Source organism: Dromiciops gliroides, chromosome 2, assembly GCF_019393635.1.
Source record: "Dromiciops gliroides isolate mDroGli1 chromosome 2, mDroGli1.pri, whole genome shotgun sequence".
Taxonomy (NCBI): domain Eukaryota; kingdom Metazoa; phylum Chordata; class Mammalia; order Microbiotheria; family Microbiotheriidae; genus Dromiciops; species Dromiciops gliroides.
In genome coordinates this window covers 225,518,503-225,543,105 of record NC_057862.1, presented here as the reverse complement: position 1 = coordinate 225,543,105, position 24,603 = coordinate 225,518,503, and positions in this window count along the sequence as shown.

The window sequence follows — 24,603 nt, the reverse complement described above, 5'->3', positions numbered from 1 at the left end:
AGAAAAATATTCACAAATGTCATCTGAAGCTGACCTAATGAGGTTCTTGAATATGTAGTTTAGAAAAGAAAAACAGAAAAACAAAACAAAATCCTCTTAATAAAATAATTCACTTTCATATGAATAATCAGAGAATTAAAATGTTCATATATTATATATGGTTTAGCTAATTTTGCAAAGCTCAAACTTAGGGAATATGTAAGAACACTAATGATAACAATGATGATATTGATGATAATAATTACCATACTTTAAGTTTTGAAAAGTACATCAAGGGGGCAGCTAGGTGGCACAGTGGATAAAGCACCAGCCCTGGATTCAGTAGGAACTTTGTTCAAATCCAGCCTCAGACACTTGACACTTACTATCTGTGTGACCCTGGACAAGTCACTTAACCCTCATTGCCCCACAAAAAAGAAGAAGAAGAAGAGAAAGAAGAAGGAAGAAGAAGGAAGAAGGAAGAAAGAAGAAAGAAAGAAAGAAAGAAAGAAAGAAAGAAAGAAAGAAAGAAAGAAAGAAAGAAAGAGAAAGAAAGAAAAAGAAAAGTTCATCAAAATATTACTTTATCTTTAAAAAAACTCTGGGAGATATGTTCCATTTTTATCCTCATTTTACAAATAAGGATACTAAGCCTGAGGGAGATTGTTACTTGCCCCATATCCCATATCTAATCAGCTTCTAAGACTGGATTTGAATTCATATCTTACTGATTTCATGTCCAACACCCTATACACTGTACCACCTGGATCTTTTTTATTTAAAGTTAAGCTTCCATGTTGATATATATGTATGTATATGTGTTTCTATACATGGGGGCAGCTAGTAGGCACAGTGGATATAACACTGACCCTAAAGATGGCTGGACACAAGTTGAAATCTGACCTCAGACACTTAATAGCTATGTGACCCTGGACAAGTCACTTGGCCCCAATTTCCTTAAATATCCAGGGCCATCTCCAGCCATCCTGATATATATCTTGGCACTGGATCCAGATGTCTCTGGAGGAGCGTGAAGTTGGTGACCTTGCACAACCCTCCCTCACTTAATTAGTCCGTATGTTCTGTTAATTCTAATTCCTACATATTCAACCAGTCATATTCAATCACTCCCTTCCCATGCACATTCTTTTATTTCTAGGCCACACATTTTAAAATAGGTCTGATGACCACTCACCTGGTGTCCTTTGTTTCCTAATCACCCTCAATTATTTCTTCCTTCAAATTGTCCTTCAGGTTGTAACCCAAATAATCATCCTTGTCCACTAATCTGACTATTAATCAATGATTTAATAATAATTCAACAGATATTTATTAAATGCCTACTGTTTTCAGTTCTCTAATATGGACTAGCATCATAGAAAAAAAGAAAACAATGCCTGTCCTCCAAAAGAGCTTTCATTTTATTCAAAGAGGCAGTATATATACCTATCAAATATCGCAAATAAGTACAAAATAATTGGGGAAGGAAAAGATTAGAAGCTGCTTTAGTGATCAAGAAAAGCCTCCTTCTTTTTTTAAACTGGACTTTTGCTTATTGATTGGCTTGTCACTATCTTAGTCAATATCTGACTCCCTATTTGACCACTCCCTGAATGACTTTCCTATATAGTAGGAGTCTTCTATATCCCCAACATTTTGCTTGGTCAGCTACATTTATGGATAAGAATTCAAGCTTAGCAAAATAGCAGCATAGCAAACTTCATCTAGAGGTAATAGAAAACTATTATAGTTGGTTGAGCGGGAGAGTAGCAGGGTCAGACTTGTCTTTCTGGAATTTCACATTGTGAGGGTAAACTTGAAAGGGGAAAGTCTCTGTTACTCTTTTTTTTTTTTTTAGTCTGCATTATTGTATGAGGTATTTTATTTTTTCCGTTACATGTAAAGATAGTTCTCAACTTTTGTTTATACATGCTTTACAATTTCAGATTTTTCTCCCTCCCTCCCCTCCCTCCCCCCTCCCCTAGACAGCAGGTAATCTGATATAGGTTATATCTTTATATCTCTATACATATACATATAGATATATATATATATATACACACACACATATATATATACACATAACATTAATCCTATTTCTGCATTAATCCTATTACAAGAGAAAAAATCGGAGCAGTGATGCAAAACCTCAAAATAGAAAAAAAAAACAACAGCACCCAAAACAAAAGAAATAATATGGTTCAATCAGCATCTATACTCCACAGTTCTTTCTTTTTTTTCTTGGATTTGGAGATCCTCTTCTATCATGAGTTCCCTGGAACTCTTCTGTACCATTGCATTGGTGAGAAGAATATAGTCCATCACAGTAGGTCAACACTCAATGTTGATGATACTGTGTACAAGGTTCTTCTGGTTCTGCTCATCTCACTCATCATCAGCTCACGTAAGACCCTCCAGGTTTCTCTGAACTCTTCCTGCTCATCATTTCTTACAGCACAATAGTATTCCATTATATTCATATACCACAACTTGTCCAGCCATTCCCCAATTGATGGGCACCCCCTCAACTTCCAATTCCTTGCTACCACGTAAAGAGCAGCTATAAATATTTTTGTACATGTGGGTCCTATTCCCCCTTCCATGATTTCTTTGGGCAAAAGACCTAAAAGTGGGATTGCTGGGTCAAAGGGTATGCACAGCTTTATCGCCCTTTGGGCATAATTCCAAATTGCTCTCCAGAATGGTTGGATCAGCTCACAGCTCCACCAACAATGCATTAGTGTTCCAATTTTCCCACAGCCTCTCCAACATTTATTATCTTGCTTTTTTGTCATTTTAGCCAATCTGATAGGTGTCAGGTGGTACCTCAGAGTTGTTTTAATTTGCCTCTCTCTAATCATTAGAGATTTAGAGCATTTTTTCATATGGGAATAGATAGCTTTGGTTTCTGTTACTCTTTTAATGAAAGCCATTCAATAGTACTATATCCCCTTCTAAGTGCAGCTAGGTGGCACAGTGGATAGAGCACTGGCCCTGGAGTCAGGAGGACCCAAGTTCAAATCCAGCCTCAGACACTTGAAACTTACTAGCTGTGTGATCCTAGGCAAGTCACTTAATCCCAATTGCCTCAAACATCTGGGGCCACATCCAGTCATCCTGATATATATCTTGCTACTTGACTCAGATAGTTCTTGAGGAGAGAGTGAGGCTGGTGACTTTGCACAATGCTGCCTCACTTAAATCCAATCTCCTGCAAGTCATGGTATCACTTCCCAATGTCATGGTCTTCTTCAAGAATGAAGGACAAACAATAAAAACAACCCCATTCTAAAGAAAATCTAAAGTCTTTAGTGTTGTGTAGTGAGAAAATAATAGGATTTTGAGTCAAAAGCTTTCAGTTCAAATTCTAGCTCAGCTATTCTATTATTTTTGTGATTTTGGAAATTTATGCAAGTTCTTTGGGTATCAGTTGCCCTACATTTAAAATGAAGGGAAATATTTTCAAAAACTGTCTCAAAGAATTATTGAGTATGGGGAGACAAATGGTATTTATACAGGTTAAACAAAGGTCAGAGATATTCTTTCTAATATGTATGCATAAAAATTAATTATTAATAATATAATCTAATCTGGAAAAATTATATAATTATGTGCTATATGAAAAATGATAATATAGGAAAATTATAGTTTTAGAAAAATTATAATTGGGCTTTAAGTCCCTTTGTGTTCGTCATTCAAATGTAGAAATATTTTTTGACTGACTAGCCTAATTTGGGGTAATCTGTTGGGGTATTTAATCTGGGGATTTTTGACTGACTGGCTATGTGACTGCATTTAACTTAATGTGGGCCATTTATAAAGTTGCACCCCACTGCTCCACTCCCAAATTGATAAGCAAAGAATTAAGAAGCCTTTCAGCTAAATAATCAAAGCAGAGTTTATTTATGAGATACTATTTAAAATTAAGAATACAGGGAAAGAAAATGTACAACCCGATAGCGTTCTGTCTCTTTCCACCTGCCTGGAACTTTTTTAATACAATAAGGGCCTTTTGCTGCCTCTTGCCTTAGGGTATGTTTCACTTTAACTGCTCAGCTCCTTTCACTAACTCCACCTGTATCCTGTGCTGACTGCTTCTGTGCTCCCTGCTGCCTCCTGTTCTGTCCATCTGCTCTGTCATTCTGCCCTCTGCTGCCTTTGCTGCCCCTCTAATCTTGTCCATTCTTCTAATCTTGTCAGTCTCTTAATCTTGTCCTTTGGCTTCTGTCCCTTCTTGCTCTTAGCTTTTTCTCCTTCCCCCATCTCTTAGTGCTCCAGCCTTTCTGCTCTCTTAATCTTGTCAGCCCCCCACCCCCTTAATCTAGTCTGCTGGCCTCTCTGTCTTGTCCTTCAGGCTGTATATACTTTTTTTTCTTTGTTTTTGGGGTTTTTTTAGGGCAATGAGGGCTAAGTGACTCAACCAGGGTCACACAGTGATTAAGTGTCAAGTGTCTGAGGCAGGATTTGAAATAAGGTCCTCCTGAATCCAGGGCCTGTGCTTTATCCAGTGTGCCACCTAGCTGCCCCCAAGAATGTACATACTTTAAAAAAAATGGTAAAACGGTGTATAGGAGCCAGCAAGGTGCCTGAGCTCTCCCTCAACTTCCTCAAAAAGAACATTAAATCAAGCCTCTAAACAGATTCTGAAACTACAGAACCGACAAAAAGACAGAGACAATCTTCCAACCTTAGATAATTTAGAAGACATCAGGAAAGGTCCATCTCACTCAGCCAGAAAAGGAGCACAACACAGTGTGGAGGGGGTCTGGGCAAGACAGCAGGAAGCTCTAGGCCCCAGCCTAGCAACTGAGGCCCCTTAATCCTGACTCAGCAAACTAGTGGAGTAGCAGGCCAGTGGTGAGATCCACCAGCACCAGCTGAGAGGGCAGGCTGCCAGCTAGAACAATACCCACAGGAGAGGCGCAACCATACCTGGCCATCCCAAAGCACCAGGTGCAAGCACAGGCAGCAAGCCTAGGGCAGTGAGAAATCCACAGTCCACAGAGGCCTCAGATTAGAAAGCCAGTGACACAGCCCGTATCCCCCAGCAAAAGAAGCTTGAAACAGTAACCCTGGGGCAACAGAAGCAGAACTCAACTTAAAAAGAAAATAACCTGCAATATGAGGAAGGAAGAAAAAAGAGCTCTTACCATTGAGAGCTTCTGTGTCAACCAGGAGGAGCTAAACAAAAACTCAGGCAAGGACAATATTCTCAAAAAAGCATTCTTGGAAGAGCTTAAATAGCATTTAAAAAGTGAATTGAGGGCAGCTAGGTGGTGCAGTGGGTAGAGCATCGGCCACGGAGTCAAGAGTACCTGAGTTCAAATCTGGCCTCAGACACTTAACACTTACTAGCTGTGTGACCCTGGGCCAGTCACTTAACCCCAATTGCCTCACTAAAAAAAAATGAATTGAGAGGGGTAGAAGATATAATGGGGAGAGAAATGAAAGCAACACAAAATCAGCAGCTTGGAAAAGGAAGCACAAAGATTGACTGAAGAAAACAATTCCTTAAAAAATTCATTTGGCCAAATGGAAAAGGAGGTGTATAATCTCATTGAAGAAAACAATGCCTTAAAAATTCAAATTGGACAGTTGGAATATAATGACTCTAAGAAACACCAGGAATCAGTCAAACAGAATAAAAAGAATGAAAAAATAGAAGAAAGTGGAAAGACAACTGACCTGGAAATATAGATGCAGGAGAGAGAATTTGAGAATTATTGGATTGCCTGAAAGCCATGATCAAAAAAATAGTCTAGACACAATATTCCTAGAAATTATCAAGGAGAACTCCCCTGATATTACAGAATCAGAGGATAAAATCATCATTGAAAGAATCCACCAATTACCTCCTGAAAGAGACCCCAAAAAGAAAAATCCAAGGAATATTGTCAAATTCCAGAATTATCAGGTGAAGGAAAAAATAGTCCAAGCAGGCAGAAAGAAGCAGTTTAAATATCATGAAGTCACAGTCAGTATTGCACAGGACCTAGATGCTTCAACATTAAAGGATCACAAGACTTAGAATATGATATTCTGGAAGGCAAAGGAGCTTGGATTGCAGCCAAGAATCTATTACCCAACAAAACTGTTCATTATCCTTCAGGGGAAAAGATGGACATTCAATGAAATAGGGGACTTTCAAGATTTCCTGATGAAAAGACCAGAACTGAATAGAAAATTTGATCTTAACAAACAAGACTCAAGAGAAGTTTAAAAAGGTAAACAAGGGGGAAAATATTCAATAAGGTTAAACAGTTTACATCCCTACACAGGAAAATAATACTTATAACTCTTGAAAACTGTATATCTATTTGTGTCGATAGAAGGATTATACATAGAGGGTATAAATATAAATTGTCTTTGATGTGATGATATGAAGATAATTAAGGGGTTAAAAAAGGAGTTTATGGGGAGAAGAGGAAAGGGGAGGTGAAATGGGTTGAATTACATCATATGAAGAGGTGCAAAAACCCTATTACAATAGAGGGAAAGAAGGGAGGGGTGAACATTGTTTCAACCTTGACTCTGACTAGATTTGATTCAAAGAGGAAATAATAGATACATTCATTTGGATAAAGAAATTTAGCTTATTCTTTAGGAAAGTAAAAGGGTAAGGGGAAAAGAGGAGGCTGATAGAAGGGAGGACAGAAGCAGAGGAGAATAGGGTAAGGAAAAGGGAGAGGGGCTGATAAAAAGGAAGGCAGATTGGGGGAAGCAGAGGTAAGAAGCAAAACATTGGTAAGGAGGAATAGGCTGAAAAGAAGGAGGGAAAGTACAAAGAGGTTTAAATAGGATGGAAGGAAATAGAGAGTAATAATAACAGTGGATGTTAATGGGGTGAACTCTGCAATAACACAGAAGTGAATAGAATCCTACAATGTTGTTTACAAAAAACACACCTGAAGCAGAGAGATACACACAAAGTGAAGGTAAAAGGTTGGAGCAGAATATATTATGCTTCAACTGAAGTCAAAAAAGCAAGGGTAGCAACCCTTATCTCATACAAAGCAAAGGCAAAAATAGATCTAATTAAAAGTGATAAGGTAGGAAACTACATCTTGCTAAAAGGTACGATAGATAATGAAAGAATATCAAGTATGTGCCAAGTGGTATAGCATCCAAATTCTTAAAAGAAGTTAAATGAGTTACAAGAGGAAATAGATAGCAAAACTAAAATAGTGGGTGATCTGAATATTTCCCTCTCAGAATTAAATAAATCTAGCCACAAAATAAATAAGAACAAAGTTAAAGAGGTGAATACAATCTTAGAAAAGTTAGATATTATAGATGTCTGGAGAAAATTAAATGGGGATAGAAAGGAATATACCTTTTTCTTAGAGGTACATGTGGTTATGCAGTGGGTGAATGTGTTGTCTGAGGCTGGATGGAAATCCCTGTGTCCAGGGTGGATGCTTTGTCCATTGTGTCACCTAGCTTTCCCATGATGACATCTTTAGGGTTAAATTGAGGGGTGAGGGGAATGCACTGGAGGAGGGGGAAGGGCAGAGGTAGCATGAGGTAAAATCCTACATGAAAGAAAGAAGGAAAGGGCATATAGAGTGTGGGAAGAGATGGGGAAGGAGCAGGGCAGTAAATGAATTTTATACTCATCAGAAAAGGCTCAAAGACCTTAAACTCATCAGAGTTGCCTCAAGGAGGGATTAACACACACACCCAACTGGGTGGAGTAATCTATTTAATCTGGGCTGTAAATGAGCCTAACACTCATCAGAATTGCCTCAAAGACCTCAATCTCATCAGAATTGGCTCAAGGAGGGAATACCATACACACTTAATTGAGTGGAGTAATCTCTCTAACCCAGCAGGAAAATAGGAGGGGAAGGGGATAAAGAGAGAGGGGCAAAAGAAGGAAGGACTGATTGGGGGAGGGGACAGACAGAAGCAAATCCCTTTTGAAGAGGGATAGGATGAAAGAAGATGGATAATAGGATAAAAATCTTGGGGAAGGGAATAGGATAGAATGGAAACAGTTAACAATAGTAATCATGAAAAAGAGAAAAGGGGAAAAATTATACAAAAAATATTTACAGCAACTCTTTGTAGTAGCTAAGAATGGAGAATCAAGGTAATGTTGATCAATTGAGGAATGACTGAAGAAGCTGTGGTATATGATTGTAGTGGAATTGTATTGTGATATAGGAAATGACAAACAGGATGATCCCAGAAAAACCTCAAAAGACTCATGAACTGATGTATAGTGAAGTGAGCAGAACGAGAAGGACATTCTGCATAGTGACAGTAGTGTTTTTCAATGAGCAATTGTGAATGACTTAACTACTCTCAGCAATACAGTGATCCAAGACAATCCCAAGGGACTGATAAAGAAGCTTACTATCCAACCCTGTAGAAAGAACTGATAAAAAGAGCACTTGTGGATTGTACATTTATAACCTGGTTGCTGTCTTGTGGAGGGGGGAAGAAAGGGAGGAAGGAAGAAAAATTTGGAACTCTAAATCTTATGAAAATTAATGTTGAAAACTACCCTTACATGTAACTGGAAAAAATAAAATAAATGTTTGTTGCAAATAAATAAATAAATGAAAGAATGAATGAATGAATGAATGAATGAATAAATAAATAAATAAACTAAAGGGATCAATCAATAAAAAGGAAAAAAAAAGCATATACTGTTCTTGGCCCTTTTCTGGCTCCCCAAAACTCAGTATTGTGAACTGTATTCACAGTACCTGTCACAGGCTTAATAAATACCTGTTGCTTGAGTGATCTATTGCACACATTTTCAGACTATTTTCTGTGTATTTATTAATAGTTTTTGCTGGGGTTTTCTTCTTTTATTTCATTGTTTTCCATAAAGATACTATTTTTTTACATAGGATAGCTATTTGGAAGGAGAGGAGAAAGATACTGTAGAAGGAAAAAAAAAGTGAATCCTATGTACATTTATGAGAGCCAGTTGTAAAATACTTAGCATGTTACCACTCAAAGCTACTCACTCTGAGACAAAGTGCAGATACACAGAGAGATAGATTCATATGTGCATGTGTCTATATACACATACACACATATCAGTATATATAGAGATATTAATATCCAAACATATATACAGCTATACGTATATAAATATAGACATAGATTGGATATAGATACAGATTTATATGTAAATATAATCTCATAGAAAAAGAAAGAAAAACAAAATTATTGTAATAAATTTGTCATGCTCAATGAAGAACTTTGTTGTTACATTTGACGACATATTTTTTGTAAGGGTTTTGTTTCCTTTATTTTTCAATGAGAGAGAAATTAAGAAGAAAGGGAGATTGATTTTTTTCTCATTAAAAAATGAAATAGGGAGCCAAGATGGCGGAGAGGAAGCAGCAAGCTGCCTGAGCTCTCCTTCTGTTCCCTCAAAACGAACATTAAATCAAGCCTCTGGACGGATTCTGAAACTACAGAATCTGCAAAGAGAGAGAGAGACACAGTCGTCCAACCAGAGATAATTTAGAAGACTTCAGGAAAAGGTCGGTCTGACTCGGGCAAAAGGGAGGCACAGCGCAGGGCAGCAACCCAGCACCGAGGGGGTCTGGGCAAGTCAGCAGGAGCTGCAGGCCACAGCCAGACAACTGAGGCTCCTGGAACCTGGTTCAAAAATCTGGTGGCCAAGAAGGACAGTGGAAAAACCTACCTGCACCAGCCGAGAGGGCCACAAACGGCGAGATCAGACACTGGGGTCTGGTGCCTGGCTGGCCGAGCACAATCAGACAGGAAGTGCAGGGTGGGGGATCTCCACACACCATAAAGGCCTCAGAGTAAAAGCCCGGTCACACAGCACCTATACCCCTGCACAAGAAGCCCAAAACAGGGACCCTGGTGCCCCCAGAGCAGACCTCAACTTAAAGAATAAATAAATAAACTGCAATAATGAGTAAGAAGCAAAAAAGAGCCCTCTCCATTGAGAGCTTCTGTATCAATAGGGAAGAAGCCAACACAAACTCAGAGATAAGGAAGGAAATTACATCTTACTTAAAGGTACTATAGATAATGAAGTAATATCAATATTAAATATGTATGCGCCAAGTGGTATAGCATCCAAGTTCTTAGAGGAGAAGTTAAATGAGTTACAAGAGGAATTAGACAGTAATACTATACTAGTGGGGGATCTGAATCTCCCCCTCTCAGAATTAGATAAATCTAGCCAAAAAATAAATAAGAAAGAAGTGAAAGAGGTGAATAGATTACTAGAAAAGTTAGACATGATAAATGTCTGGAGAAAATTGAATGGAGATAGAAAGGAATATACCTTTTTCTCAGCAGTACATGGCACATTTTCAAAAATTGACCATGTATTAGGGCACAAAAACATCATAGCCAAATGTAGAAAGGCAGAAATAGTAAATGCATCCTTCTCAGATCATGATGCAATAAAAATTACATGTAAGAAAGAGCCAGGGAAAAGTAGAATGAAAATCAATTGGAAACTAAATAATTTCATTCTAAAGAATGAATGGGCCAAACAAGAAATCATAGAAACAATAACTTTATCCAAGAGAATGACAATAATGAGACAACATACCAAAATCTATGGGATGCAGCCAAAGCAGTGCTTAGGGGAAAATTTATAGCTCTAAATGCTTACATGAATAAAAAAGAGAAAGAGGAGATTAATGAATTGGGCATGCAACTTAAAAAGTTAGAAAAAGAACAAATTAGAAATCCCTAATTAGACACTAAATTAGAGATCCTGAAAATTAAAGGAGAAATTAATAAGATTGAAAGCAAAAAAACTATAGAATTAATCAATAAAACTAAGAGCTGGTTTTATGAAAAAACCAATAAAATAGATAAAATATTGGTTAATTTGATTAAAAAAAGAAAGAAGAAAACCAAATTACCAGTATCAAAAATGAAAAGGGTGATGTTACCACCAATGAAGTGGAAATTAAAGCAATAATTAGGAAATATTTTGCCCAACTGTATGCCAATAAATTTGACAATCTAAATGAAATGGATGAATATTTACAAAAATGCAAACTGCCCAGGTTAACTAAAGAAGAAATAAAATCCTTAAATAAACTCATATTAGAAAAAGAAATTGAACAAGCTAATAATGAACTCCCTAAGAAAAAATGCCCAGGGCCAGATGGGTTTATGGGTGAATTTTACCAAACATTTAAAGAACAATTAATTCCAATATTATACAAATTATTTGGAAAAATAGGGGAAGAAGGAGTGCTACCAAATTCGTTTTATGACACAAATATGGTGGTGATGCCAAAACCAGGCAAAGCAAAAACAGAGAAAGAAAATTATAGACCAATCTCCCTAATGAATATTGATGCTAAAATCTTAAATAAGATATTAGCAAGGAGAATACAGCAAGTGATCACCAGGATAATACAATATGACCAGGTGGGATTTATACCAGGAAGGCAGGGCTGGTTCAACATTAGGAAAACTATTAACATAACCAACCACATCAATAAGAAAACCAACCAAAATCATATGATTATCTCAATAGATGCAGAGAAAGCTTTTGACAAAGTACAGCACCCATTCCTAATAAAAACACTAGAGAGTATAGGAATAGGGGGAGCTTTCCTTAGAATAATAAACAGTATCTACCTAAAGCCATCAGCAAGTATTATATGCAATGGAGATAAATTAGAGGCCTTCCCAATAAGATCAGGGGTGAAACAGGGATGTCCATTATCACCCCTATTATTTAATATTGTTCTAGAAATGTTAGCTTTAGCAATCAGAGAAGAGAAAGGAATTAAAGGAATTAGAATAGACAAGGAGGAAACAAAACTATCACTCTTTGCAGATGATATGATGGTATACTTAAGGAATCCGCGAGAATCAACTCAAAAATTACTTGACACAATTAACAACTTTAGGAAAGTAGCAGGATATAAAATAAATCCACATAAATCATCAGCATTTTTATACATGACCAACAAAGTCCAGCAGCAAGAGATAGGAAGAGAAATTCCATTTAAAGTAACGGTAGATAATATAAAATAATTGGGAGTCTACTTGCCAAGACAAACCCAGGAACTCTATGAACACAACTACCAAACACTCTTCACACAAATCAAATCAGATCTAAATAATTGGAAAGATATCAATTGCTCATGGATAGGCAGAGCTAATATAGTAAAAATGACAATACTGCCTAAATTAATTTACTTATTCAGTGCCATACCAATCAGACTACCTAAAAATTATTTTATACAGCTAGAAAAAATAATAACAAAATTCATCTGGAAAAACAAAAAATCAAGAATATCCAGGGAAATAATGAAAAAAATTCACAGGAAGGTGGGTTAGCGGTACCAAACCTGGAGCTTTACTATAAAGCGGCAGTCATCAAAACTATCTGGTACTGGCTAAAAAATAGAGTGGTAGATCAATGGAATAGGCTAGGCTCAGGAAATTCAGTAGTAAATGACACTAGTAATGTAGTGTTTGATAAACCCAGAGACTCCAGCTTCTGGGATAGGAACTCAGTATTTGACAAAAACTTCTGGGAAAACTGGAAGATAGTATGGCAGAAATTAGGCATAGACCAACATCTTACACCTTATACTAAAATAAGGTCAAAATGGATACATGATTTAGACATAAGAGGTGATACCATAGGTAAATTAGGAGAGAAAGGAATAGTTTACCTATCAGATCTTTGGAAAGGAGAACAGTTTTTGACCAAACAAGAGATAGAGTATATTATAAAATGCAAAAGGGATGATTTTGATTATATTAAATTAAAAAATTTTTATAAAAACAGAAGCAATGCATCCAAAATTGGAAGGGAGGCAGAAAACTGGGAAACAATTTTTGAGGCCAGTGCTTCTGATAAAGGCCTCATCTCTAAAATATATAGGGAATTAAATCAAATTTATAAGAATCCAAGTCATTCCCCAATTGAGAAATGGTCAAAGGATATGAACAGGCAGTTTTCTGATGAAGAAAGCAAAGCTATCTATTCCCATATGAAAAAATGCTCTAAATCTCTAATGATTAGAGAGAGGCAAATTAAAACAACTCTGAGGTACCACCTGACACCTATCAGATTGGCTAAAATGACAAAAAAGCAAGATAATAAATGTTGGAGAGGCTGTGGGAAAATTGGAACACTAATGTTTTGTTGGTGGAGCTGTGAGCTGATCCAACCATTCTGGAGAGCAATTTGGAATTATGCCCAAAGGGCGATAAAGCTGTGCATACCCTTTGACCCAGCAATACCACTTTTAGGTCTTTTGCCCAAGGAAATCATGGAAGGGGGAATGGGACCCACATGTACAAAAATATTTATAGCTGCTCTTTACGTGGTAGCAAGGAATTGGAAGTTGAGGGGGTACCCATCAATTGGGGAATGGCTGGACAAGTTGTGGTATATGAATACAATGGAATACTATTGTGCTGTAAGAAATGATGAGCAGGAAGAGTTCAGAGAAACCTGGAGGGTCTTACGTGAGCTGATGATGAGTGAGATGAGCAGAACCAGAAGAACATTGTACACAGTATCATCAACATTGAGTGTTGACCTACTGTGATGGACTATATTCTTCTCACCAATGCAATGGTACAGAAGAGTTCCAGGGAACTCATGATAGAAGAGGATCTCCAAATCCAAGAAAACAAAAGAAAGAAAGAACTGTGGAGTATAGATGCTGATTGAACCATATTATTTCTTTTGTTTTGGGTGCTGTTGGGTTTTTTTTTCTTTCTCTTTTGAGGTTTTGCATCACTGCTCTGATTCTTTCTCTTGTAACAGGATTAATGCAGAAATAGGATTAATGTTATTATGTGTATATATATGTGTGTGTGTGTATATATATATATATATGTATATGTATAGAGATATATAGATATAACCTATATCAGATTACCTGCTGTCTAGGGGAGGGGGGAGGGAGGGGAGGGAGGGAGAAAAATCTGAAATTGTAAAGCATGTATAAACAAAAGTTGAGAACTATCTTTACATGTAATGGAAAAAATAAAATACCTCATACATAAAAAAATAAAAATAAACACATGTTTCAAAGAAAAAAAAATGAAATAAAATTAAAATAAAATAGATGGGCATTTTCAAGCTTCTGCAGATATTTGTTGACTACCTGGCTAAGGGGTACAAGCATGTAAAAATCATAATACTAAATAACTAGACTTTATTATAAGCCTTACTATGTACCAAGTGCTGTGCTAAACACTTTGCAAATATTATCACATTTGATACTCACTGTAGCCCTGGAAGTTTTCATTATCCTCATTTTACAGTTGTAGAAACTGAGGGAAAAAATATCAACTCACTTATCCTTGGTCACACAGCTAGGAAATGCCTGAGGGCCAATTTGAATGTTAGTCTTCCCCACTCCAGGTTCGACATCCTATTGACTATATAATAATCTTGCACTATGCACTAGGCTATGCTGACATATTTGTTACTTGTAAATACCCAAAATAAATACAATATTAAAAATAAAGCATTTACCTTTGTTATATTATTCCTGTCAGTAACAAAACTCACTGGCCTCCCTACATGATGGAAGCCTTTTGGAAAAGTTTATAAAAATGTTAACCATAACAGTAAAAATATGAATGAGAGAGTCCCTTCACAAATTAAGCTTATTATTCGGCAGTCCTCTTGACATATAGACAACCAATGATAATACCAAGTAAAATACTATTTTACTTTTGTTTCACTTTTTCCTCCATAAGCTCCAGGGCACAGAGCTGCACTGCCCTTCTATAGATTCATTTATATATATATGTGTGTGTGTGTGTGTGTGTGAGTATACACATATACATACACAAACATATATACATATATTCACATATATACATATACATATACACACATGTGTTTATGTTTATATATGAAATAAAACAAGCATTTCCATGAGTATAATAAAAAGATGACTTACACATAAAACTGCTCATTTATTATATATACTTTAAGATTCTTTATGGATATCTGTTATTAGATCAAATTTTTGTCACTGACATTTTTCTTTTAGACTTGAAAAGGGTTTGGTTAAAGTTAGAAAGGATGTTCAAAGCCATTATATTTACTCCAGAAACAAAATTAATTGGTTGTCTTCTTAAACTTAAATTTTGCTACCTTTATCATCTGGTACAATGAGAAAATATTTTTCCCAGAAAAGCTCAGTAATTTAAAGGTTAATAGTCCTCACTATAAGGGCAGGTGTCACATTGATGCCAGACAGAAAGTAAGGAAGAACCTATACCTATTTCAAAAACTTTATGGGGCTAATTCACATCTTCCTACTTCCCTTTGTAAAGCAAATAATAACATCCTATTATTTCTTTCTTTTTAGTTATATTGTGCCCAAAGGGGACAAACATACAGTTAAGTTTGGAAGAAAATAGTTCTTCAATTTTACGTAGACAGACAGAACATGGTAATCAATTCAGCAATGGCCTCAAAATCTCAACTGAGAAATATTCTGATTATATAGGTGAAAGCATTTCATAATATTTCAAACACTCTTTGACCTTAAATGATTTTCCCCTTCCTCTTACTCTTTCCAAAGCACAATTGAATTAACCAAGATACAGCAAAAGGAAAGTTTTGTTCTTCAAATTGAGGTTATAGCCATGGAAGTTGACTGAACACTAAGAGGTTGGGTCCTGAAAAATAACATGCAGCAAGAAGAATTAAATAATACTAACATTTGTTCATAGCATTATTGCAAGTAATGCACTGGATTGTCAGAAAAAGAAAACAAATGGGGAGAGAGAATTGGTAGAGGTATGTGAGAAGGATGAGGACTGTTTTAAAAATAGGAAGTGCTGTTCCAATAGTGTATTTTCCTGATCCTCTCAAACTCCTAGAATTCCCCATAATCCTTATCCTGGAACAGTCCTCTACATATCTTTCCATCTGAAGAGGTAAAGATTTGTTCCTCCCACCCCAAATTAGAAATCTTAATAACCTTTCCTTATACTTCAATGGATAATTGTAAAAGTTCTAGAACATTAGTGATGCAGTGATATATTCCTCTATGTTACAAATTAAAGAAGTTATGTCAGGCTAGCCTATGATTCTAAACACTAGATGGTGCAGTGGTTAAAGCACCGGCCCTGCATTCAGGAGTACCTGGGTTCAAATCCGGCCTCAGACACTTGACACTTATTAGCTGTGTGACCATGGGCAAGTCACTTAACCCCCATTGCCTAAAAATAAAATAAAATGTTACAACCATAGAAAAATGATAGTATGTTTTTAAAAACAACTACCTGAATATATTTCTAGCGTCATGGATAAAATTTCCTACAGACTCTGGGTACAATATGATTCTGTCATTAAGACGTCATATATTTCTCGGGATATGGGGATTTAAAAGAAGGTTTTCTAACTAAGATTAGGACAGTGAGTGACATTTTCCCCACCTTTTAGTTATATTTAAAGTGATTTAATTATGATAATCGGCATATTAATTGAAAATTATGATTTATTATATTTATATATTATTTTAACTGTATTAGTAGAGTAAGTCTCTCTTCTTACTACTTAATAATGTCAGATGATACTTTACAATGTCAAGCATTAAATAATATCAGAAGATACAATAGTCAGCAATACCATATTTTAGAATTCACGAGTGTTATGCTTGACTCAAGGGGATCATGAAGCTCACTAGTGATATATTTGACTTAGAAGGGGTCATGCAGCATAATTATGACCCTGTTGCCACAAGAAGACTGATAAGAGTATTGGAAAATGCTGACATTTGTAACATAGGCAGTTTTAATATTTCCTAAGAATGTGCTTTAATTTTAGATACTTCTAATTAGTATGGTATATAAGCATACAAACTCTAGAGGGGTGTAACATTGTTTTTGCCACTCAAGGTCTTTCAGATCCAACCCCTGACTGACCAGCTTTATTTTGAGGCCTTCTCTCAATAAATCTATTTTCTATGGTTGGAACTTTACTGTTTCTGTTACTCTGTCAGACTTAGAAATTTCCAAGACAATTTTGGTGACCCTGACATGATCCTGTTGTAATTCTGTCCTTCAGGTTCCTCCTTTTCAATGCAGGACTCTGAGGTCAACCCTGGGGACATTTCTCCTCAATCCCTTCTTGAGAGAGACCCAAACACAGAATTCTCGCTGCATCTGACCTCTAAGCTTGTGAGTATTTTCTTTTTTCTTTCTTTCTTTTTTTTCTTCAATTTTTTTTTTTTGGTGGGGCAATGGGGGTTAAGTGACTTGCCCACGGACATACAAGTAGTGTCAAGTGTCTGAGGCCAGATTTGAACTCAAGTACTCCTGAATCCAGAGCCGGTGCTTTATCCACTGCGCCACCTAGTTCATGAGTATTTTCAAGCTGAAGATTGAGATAATCATTTCTTTCTTTACTTTTCTTTTTCTTTGCTTTCTGATACTAAGTAATTTTTAAATTGGGTTTAAAAATTAGAAAGCTAGCTGTAAATTACTCTCTGTGTTTCCTAGGTTTCAGTTTTAAAAAGGGAACTTTTGCTTTTTACGCTGCTCACTAGAGCTGAGGAAGTTATCTGTGAAACTGGACAATCCTTGACTTTCAGTTAGATAGAGAATCATTTATGATTTTAGCTTTAAAACCATTAGACCTGTCTATTTTGACAGAAGAGAATATTAATTACCTCTGAAGATAAGCTTGGGTGAGAAAGTAATAAATTCTGTGAAAGTGTTCGAAAGACTGTGTTTAAGAGGAATGTGTGTGTGTGTGTGTGTGTGTGTGTGTGTGTGTGTGTGTTGGGGGTGGGGGGGGGTGCCTAGGAGGCATGGAGTGCATGAGGAGTCCTGAGTATGCAGTTCCTAACTCCCATAAGGGACTTAGCTGGAAAATGGTCAAAGCAAAAAGTGATTTGCCTGGGCCAATAGTCCACCACGTGGTGACTTCATGTGGCATAACGGCCTGGTTTGTTCCTGGATGACTATGCAGGGGGCTTTCAGCCAAGAAGCTCAGGCAAGCTCCCCTCTAGGGACAAGAGTGGACTGACATTTGTTTGTATATGTCTGTCTGTCTTCCTTGCCCTTGTGTGTGTGTGTGGGGGGGCGTGGCTAAAATTGTAAAATTAAATCTGGGAGAATAGAAAAAGGTGTTCAGGGTGTCTTAGATCTGGGTCACCTAGGCTAATCATTGTGAATCACATAACTGAGATCAGGTCTGTTAGAAAATGGTGTCTAGGAGGGCTTTGAATCTGGGTTAGCCAGGCTAACCATCGTAAATTGCATAACTGAGATCAAGCCCATCTACCAGAGTGTGTATTCAAGGGTAATTAGGGTGTTTCTGATCAGTCAGAGAACCCACCCTTGTAGAAGGTATGGAATCTGGATCTGTCTGCCTAGTACAAACCAGATCAGTCTTCCACACTCTGTGTGTACACCAGGGCAACTAGGTTGAGTAGAACATCAATTCCTAAAGATTCTCCATTAGATAAATTTTTAGAAAAAATGGGACAGAGAACTGATTACAGCCAAAGAAGTTAATAGAGAAACTGTCATTATATATTGTTTTTTAATTGGTTTAAAAAACCTTAGGAACCACTGGGAAAAAAATTTGAAACAATCTTTTTATTCTAGAAAAGTTAGAAAACTTCTTAATAAAACACGAAAGTTGGAAATAGAATATTTAGTTTGTTGAAAATTGCTATCTACTATGATTTTTGAAGAAATTGTTACTCTTTATCCAGTAATAAATATACTATCAGGTCTTCCTTATTATTTTACAAGAGTAGGAATGTCCTAATATATCTCAGAAAGCCCTAATATATCCTAACCTGATGGAAACATTCCCTCAGTCTCTACTGTTTTCTTTATTAGTAAAACTGAAACAATTAAGAGATTCTATAGATGATTTAATTAGCAGAATAGAGCAAGAGAATCATAGATACAAAACTTGGCTTTAATTGGCTTCATATATTATAAGTGGTTTTGAAGATTTAGTTTTCAATCAAAGGAAGGTGACATATGGTGTTCACTCCCTAAAATATATATTTTTGAGTCATTGAAAATTGGTTTTATAATTTTACCAAAGACTAGATATTCTAACTACTATTGATTAACTGAAAGCTTCCATTATAGCCTTTGTAGCCATTCCCTAAACTACAGTTTGCACTGAGTCTTCCCCATGCTGGCCACTCATGATGGAATAGTACATTCTGACCTTGCTATTTATCTGGTTCTGCTACAACCTGGAGACAGACCGATAGACAAAAATCTAATTTTCTAGCCCATTTCTTTCCTCTTATTCTCTGTTCTAGGTGCTGGGAATTAGTTGTTTCTTCAGTTCAAACAGGCTTTATTGTGGTAAGAATATGTATGATTTATTATTATCTGTGTCTTTATGTTTAGGATTATTATTACAATTATTATCATGATATGCAAGTCATTTTTGATAAATTTATATATTTCTTATTATTGCTTTGATAATTTTCTTTACAGTTTGTGTCCCTGATAAGGCTACATAAATTTCTTTCTTGAAGAAGAAATATCTTTCTTATTTTATTGGATCTAGTTTCATATGTACTCTGAAAAAATCCTAAGAAATTTTCCTTCCAACAAATTTTGGGTGGAGCAGCTTTACAATTAGCACTGATTGTCACTTATACAACTATGTATTTGATATAATTAGTAAAATTATTGATACAAGAGTAATGGGAGTAGACATAAATATTAAGAATAAAATATTTACACTATATATATTTATACATATTTGTTTTGTTTCTAAACTTCAGGTCAACTTGGATCACCCCTATCAGGACTTTTAGTCATATCAAAGTGAAACTTTCCCTAAGGGATAAGTATTGAATACATGCCATATGCATCCCAAATCCATATATTATACCTCTATATATAATGTAATGTAAGAAATCTAGTATGTCAACAAGGAGTTAACAATAAGTCTTCACATGAAACTGCAAAAGCTGCAACTAAAATGAGTTTGGCCTTGAGATTTTATGTTTTAATTCAGTACATATTATAAGTATAGCTTTTTAGCCTGCTTTAAAACAAGATGAATTTAGCTTGTTTTTCACAGCTTTTGGTTAATAGCAAATTTCTTTGGCAGGTGTTAAGCTCAATTTAGTTGCAAAACAATCAGGGAAAGTATTTGAGAGTCATTAGCAGGTTTGTGTTACCTACAAGTGGGAAAATTTACTGATAACAAGTTGAGTTCAGTACATCAACATTGCAGGTGATGGCAGCCCTCAAATATATTCTTTCTCTAGTACCAAAAAAACAAAAGAGATTTGGGGCAGGAAGTGCCAGCATTATAATGTTAATATTCAGGAAGCCCTGGAGAAATAGCATGCTGTAGTGGAGAGACTACTAGGTTTGGCTTCAAATTTTACCTCTAAAGTTTAGACATCATTCTATAGGACTTTTATACTAAATCATACATCATTGTGATCCATTTTGACATCTGGATGATGAAATTCCAGATCATTCCCATATTAAATAGTACATGATTTGGAAGTCTGCTATCCCTGTCTTTTCTCAAAAAGAAAGTTTCCATTTATGTCTATTTCAGAAAGATTGCCTAAGTGGAAAGCATTTTAGAGAAGAACCTTAGGGAGAAAAAATAATATCTCTAATCCAATCAATCTACCAATAAACATTTGTTAAGTACTTACTGTGTGCCAGGTATTATGATAATCTTTATTGTTACCTATGGTGCTGACAACATTTTGTTCTGTATGTATTATAACTTGCTGTTCTGATACATAATGGTTAGTCCGCTGGAGTAGTGGGAAAAGAAATTTGGTTAAAATGCGGGAATAAATATGATTGAACCCTTTTCTTTCCAGATTTTTATTCTTTAAAATGTGTATGTCTCTCTCTAATTTTGATATTTTTCCCAGTTACATGTAAAGACAATTTTTAACATTTATTTTAAAAATTGAGTTCCACATTTTCTCTCTCCCTCTCTCCCTTACCTCACCCCTCCCTGAGACAGTAAACAATTTTTATAGGCTATATATGTTAAATCATGTAAAACATATTGCCATATTACTCCATTTCTGATTTAACTATAATCAGGTAGCCATAAATCAATACTTCTCTATCATGTTCCCAGAAATTTTGGTCCTGGAAGACCAGAAGATCACTTCCGCTCTGGAATTCACACTTTGGAAGTACTCGCATCCCCTTTGTCCACTGCTTCTGATTGGATGAGTCTTTCAAAACTTTATTTCACAGGGGTTATCAAGACCATCCACCATTTTATTTCTCTCCAGGTGGTAAATCAGACACCTCTATCATGTTTCTGCACAGGATACCAGAATTTGAACCCTAACCACCTTTTGTTAACTTTCCTTTACATGTTGTCTTCAACCATCAGAATGTAAGCTCCTAGGAAAATAATAAATACTGGAGGGGATTTGGAAAAATTAAGACAGTAAGTCACTATTGCTGAAGTTGTGAACTGGTTTAATCATTCTGGAGAATAATTCACAACTATCCCTAAAAAGATTATGAAACTGTGCATATCCTTAGACCCAGCAATACTACAATTATACCCTGAAGACATAAAAGAAAAATCGAAAGGACCTATGTTTATTGATAACCACTTATAACAGCTTTCTTATGTCAAAGAATTGGGCATGGAGGGATTGCCTATCAATTGAGGAATGGCTAAAATAGTTGAGGTGTTCACATCTATCTGATTGTGTAATATGACAAAAAAGGAAAATAATAAATGTTGGAAGCTGTGGAAAAATTAGAACACTAATGCATTGTTGGTGGAACTGTGAAGTCATCCAACCATTTTAGAGAGCAATTTGGAAATATGCCCAAAGGGCTATGGGACTATGAAAACCCTTTGACCCAGCAATACCACTATTAGATCTATATCCCAAAGAGATCATAGAAGAGGGAAAAGGACCTACATGTACAAAAATATGTATAGCAGCTCTCTTTCTGGTGGCAAAGAATTGGAGATCAAGTGAATGCCTATCAATTAGGGAATGGCTCAACAAGTTGTGGTATATGAATTTAATGGAATACTATTGTGCCATAAGAAAAGATGAGAAGGCAGATTTCGGAGAAATCTGGAAGAAATTATGTGAACTGATGCTAAGTGAGATGAGCAGAATCAGGATCAACTGTAATGGATCTGACTCTTCTCAGCAGTGCAATGATCCAAAACAATTTCAAAAGAACTCATGATAGAAAATGTTCTCCACATCCAGAAAAAAGAACTGTGGGTTCCAAATACAGATTTAACCATAATGCTTCTACTTTTTGTCTGTTTTTGTTTTCTTTTTTGAGGTTTTCTTCCTCTTTCACAATATAACACAGAAATATGTTTAATGTGATTGCACATATATAACCTATATCAGATTGTGTTCTGTCTTGGGGAGGGAGGAGGGAAGGGAGCGTGGGAGAAAAATTTGGAATTAAATATCTTTTGAAAACAAATGTTGAAAACTATCTTTACATGTAACTGGAAAATAATAAAATACTCATGATTTTTTTTTAAAAAAGAGCTGTGGTATATGATTGTCATTTAATCCCATTTTGCTAAAATAAATTATGGGCAGGATGGTTTCAGAAAAACCTTGGAAGATCTATGAAGTGGAGCACAGTGAGGTGAGCAGAACCAGGAAAACATGGTATACAGTAGAAACAATAACGTGATGATAATCAACTTAGCTACTCTGATCAACATAGAGATGTAATTCTAAATGATTCATGATGAAAAATACTATCCATCTCCAGAGAGAGAACTGATGAACTTTGAGTATGTGTTGAAATATAACCATTTCACTTACTTTATCTTTCTTTTTTGTTTTTGTGGGTTTTTTCAATATGGTTAATATGGAAATAAGATTTACATAACTTCACATGTATACTTAGATTATATTGCTTGCCTTTTTAATGGGTGGGGGAAAATTGAAAAGAAGGAGAGAATATGGAACTCAAAGTTAAAAAATAAACACATTCATTTTAAGAAATAAAAATATTTTTAAATTAAGTGAAAATAAAAAATAAATAGTGATTTTAACACTTCTTTAGCAAAAGAAGATGTAAGCTCTTTGAAGATGGACACTTTTTCCATACATTTTTATTCTCAACACTCAAACACAGTATGTAGCAAATAGTAAGCACTTAATATATAATTGTTGAATGAATAATTTGTGGACATATCAGTATTTTAATCAAATCAAATAAACAAATTTTCCTAAAATACCGAATCTGTGCAGCACACTAATATTCTGGGGAATAAAAAGTTGTTTAGTATGCAATCTTTACCCTCAAAAAGCTTAATATCTAGTCATATTCAAAACAAAAATATGTTCAAAAGGAAATAAAAGGTTTAAATTATAGAATAATAAAAATTTGAGTCCATAATACAAACTTGAATGGAAATTCAGAGATTATGTAGTTCCACTTATCCTGGATCAAGAATACTTACTACAGCTTTCCCATTATTCAATCACCTCAAATGTAAAGAACCTCTCTAGCTTTCAAGGCAACTGATTCCACTTTTAGGCAGATTTTTTTTTTTTAACTAGGAAGTTTTGACCAATAGTCCAATTAAAGGAAATTGTTACAAAATAGAATCTAAATTTCTGCAAACTGGAAAGTTTACAACAAAATTGCTATAGAAACTTGAGTACAAAGTAAGTAATTAGTGTTAATAGAAGACATTCTTTAAAAAATTCCAGTCACCAAATGAGCTATAGAATAAAGTAAGATGAACATCCAAGATTTGCAAGATGTAAGTGATGAAACATAATGGAGAATTGATGTTTGAAATATTGTGGAAATCATAGGCACTACAGAACTGGAGATGAGCAAATTCTCTGATTTTAAAAGGGGGTGGGGGACATAGAATGTATGAACTATAAACCTTTGATATTAACTTCAATGACTAAGTTCTAGAAACTGCTATTAAGGGAAGGTTAATGACCATCTAGCAAAGGAAATGTGATTGCAAAGAACCAGACTGGTTTCAGCAAGAGAAGAAAAAAATCAGACCAAGCATATTTCTTTTACTTAAGCTTAAATAATGAAGACATGCAATACAGATTTTTTTAGAGCATTTCAAAAAGTATTTCATGCTGTTATTTTGAAAAAGATGGAGGAATGTAGGCAGACAAGTAGAAGAAGATGGCTTTGGAATTGGTTGAAGTTAGTAGAATATTTTCAGCAAAATATCACAGGGATTTGTGCTTAGCCTTGTACTGTTTGACATTTTTTGAAATCAATGATTTGGATTAAAACTAGGATAATTCCTTCTTAAATTTGCAAACAGAACAAAACTATAAGAGGTAGTTAATACTGACTGAGAGACACAAGCTTCAAAATAAACCCAGTACTTTGGAAAACCCTGCATTTAACAAAACAAAATGTTTTAGGGATAAATATAAAGTCTTATTCATTTAAAAATTCTATTTTATGAATGCAAGATAAAGAAGATTTGATAACAATCTTTTTACAGAAAAATATCTATGAATTTTAGTGGTCTTTAAACTCAATGCCATTCAACTATAATATAGAAGCTACATAAATAAATGAGTGAGGGGCAGCTAGATGGTGCAGTGGATAGAGCACCAGCCCTGGAGTCAGGAGTACCTGAGTTCAAATCCGGCCTCAGACACTTAACACTTACTAGCTGTGTGA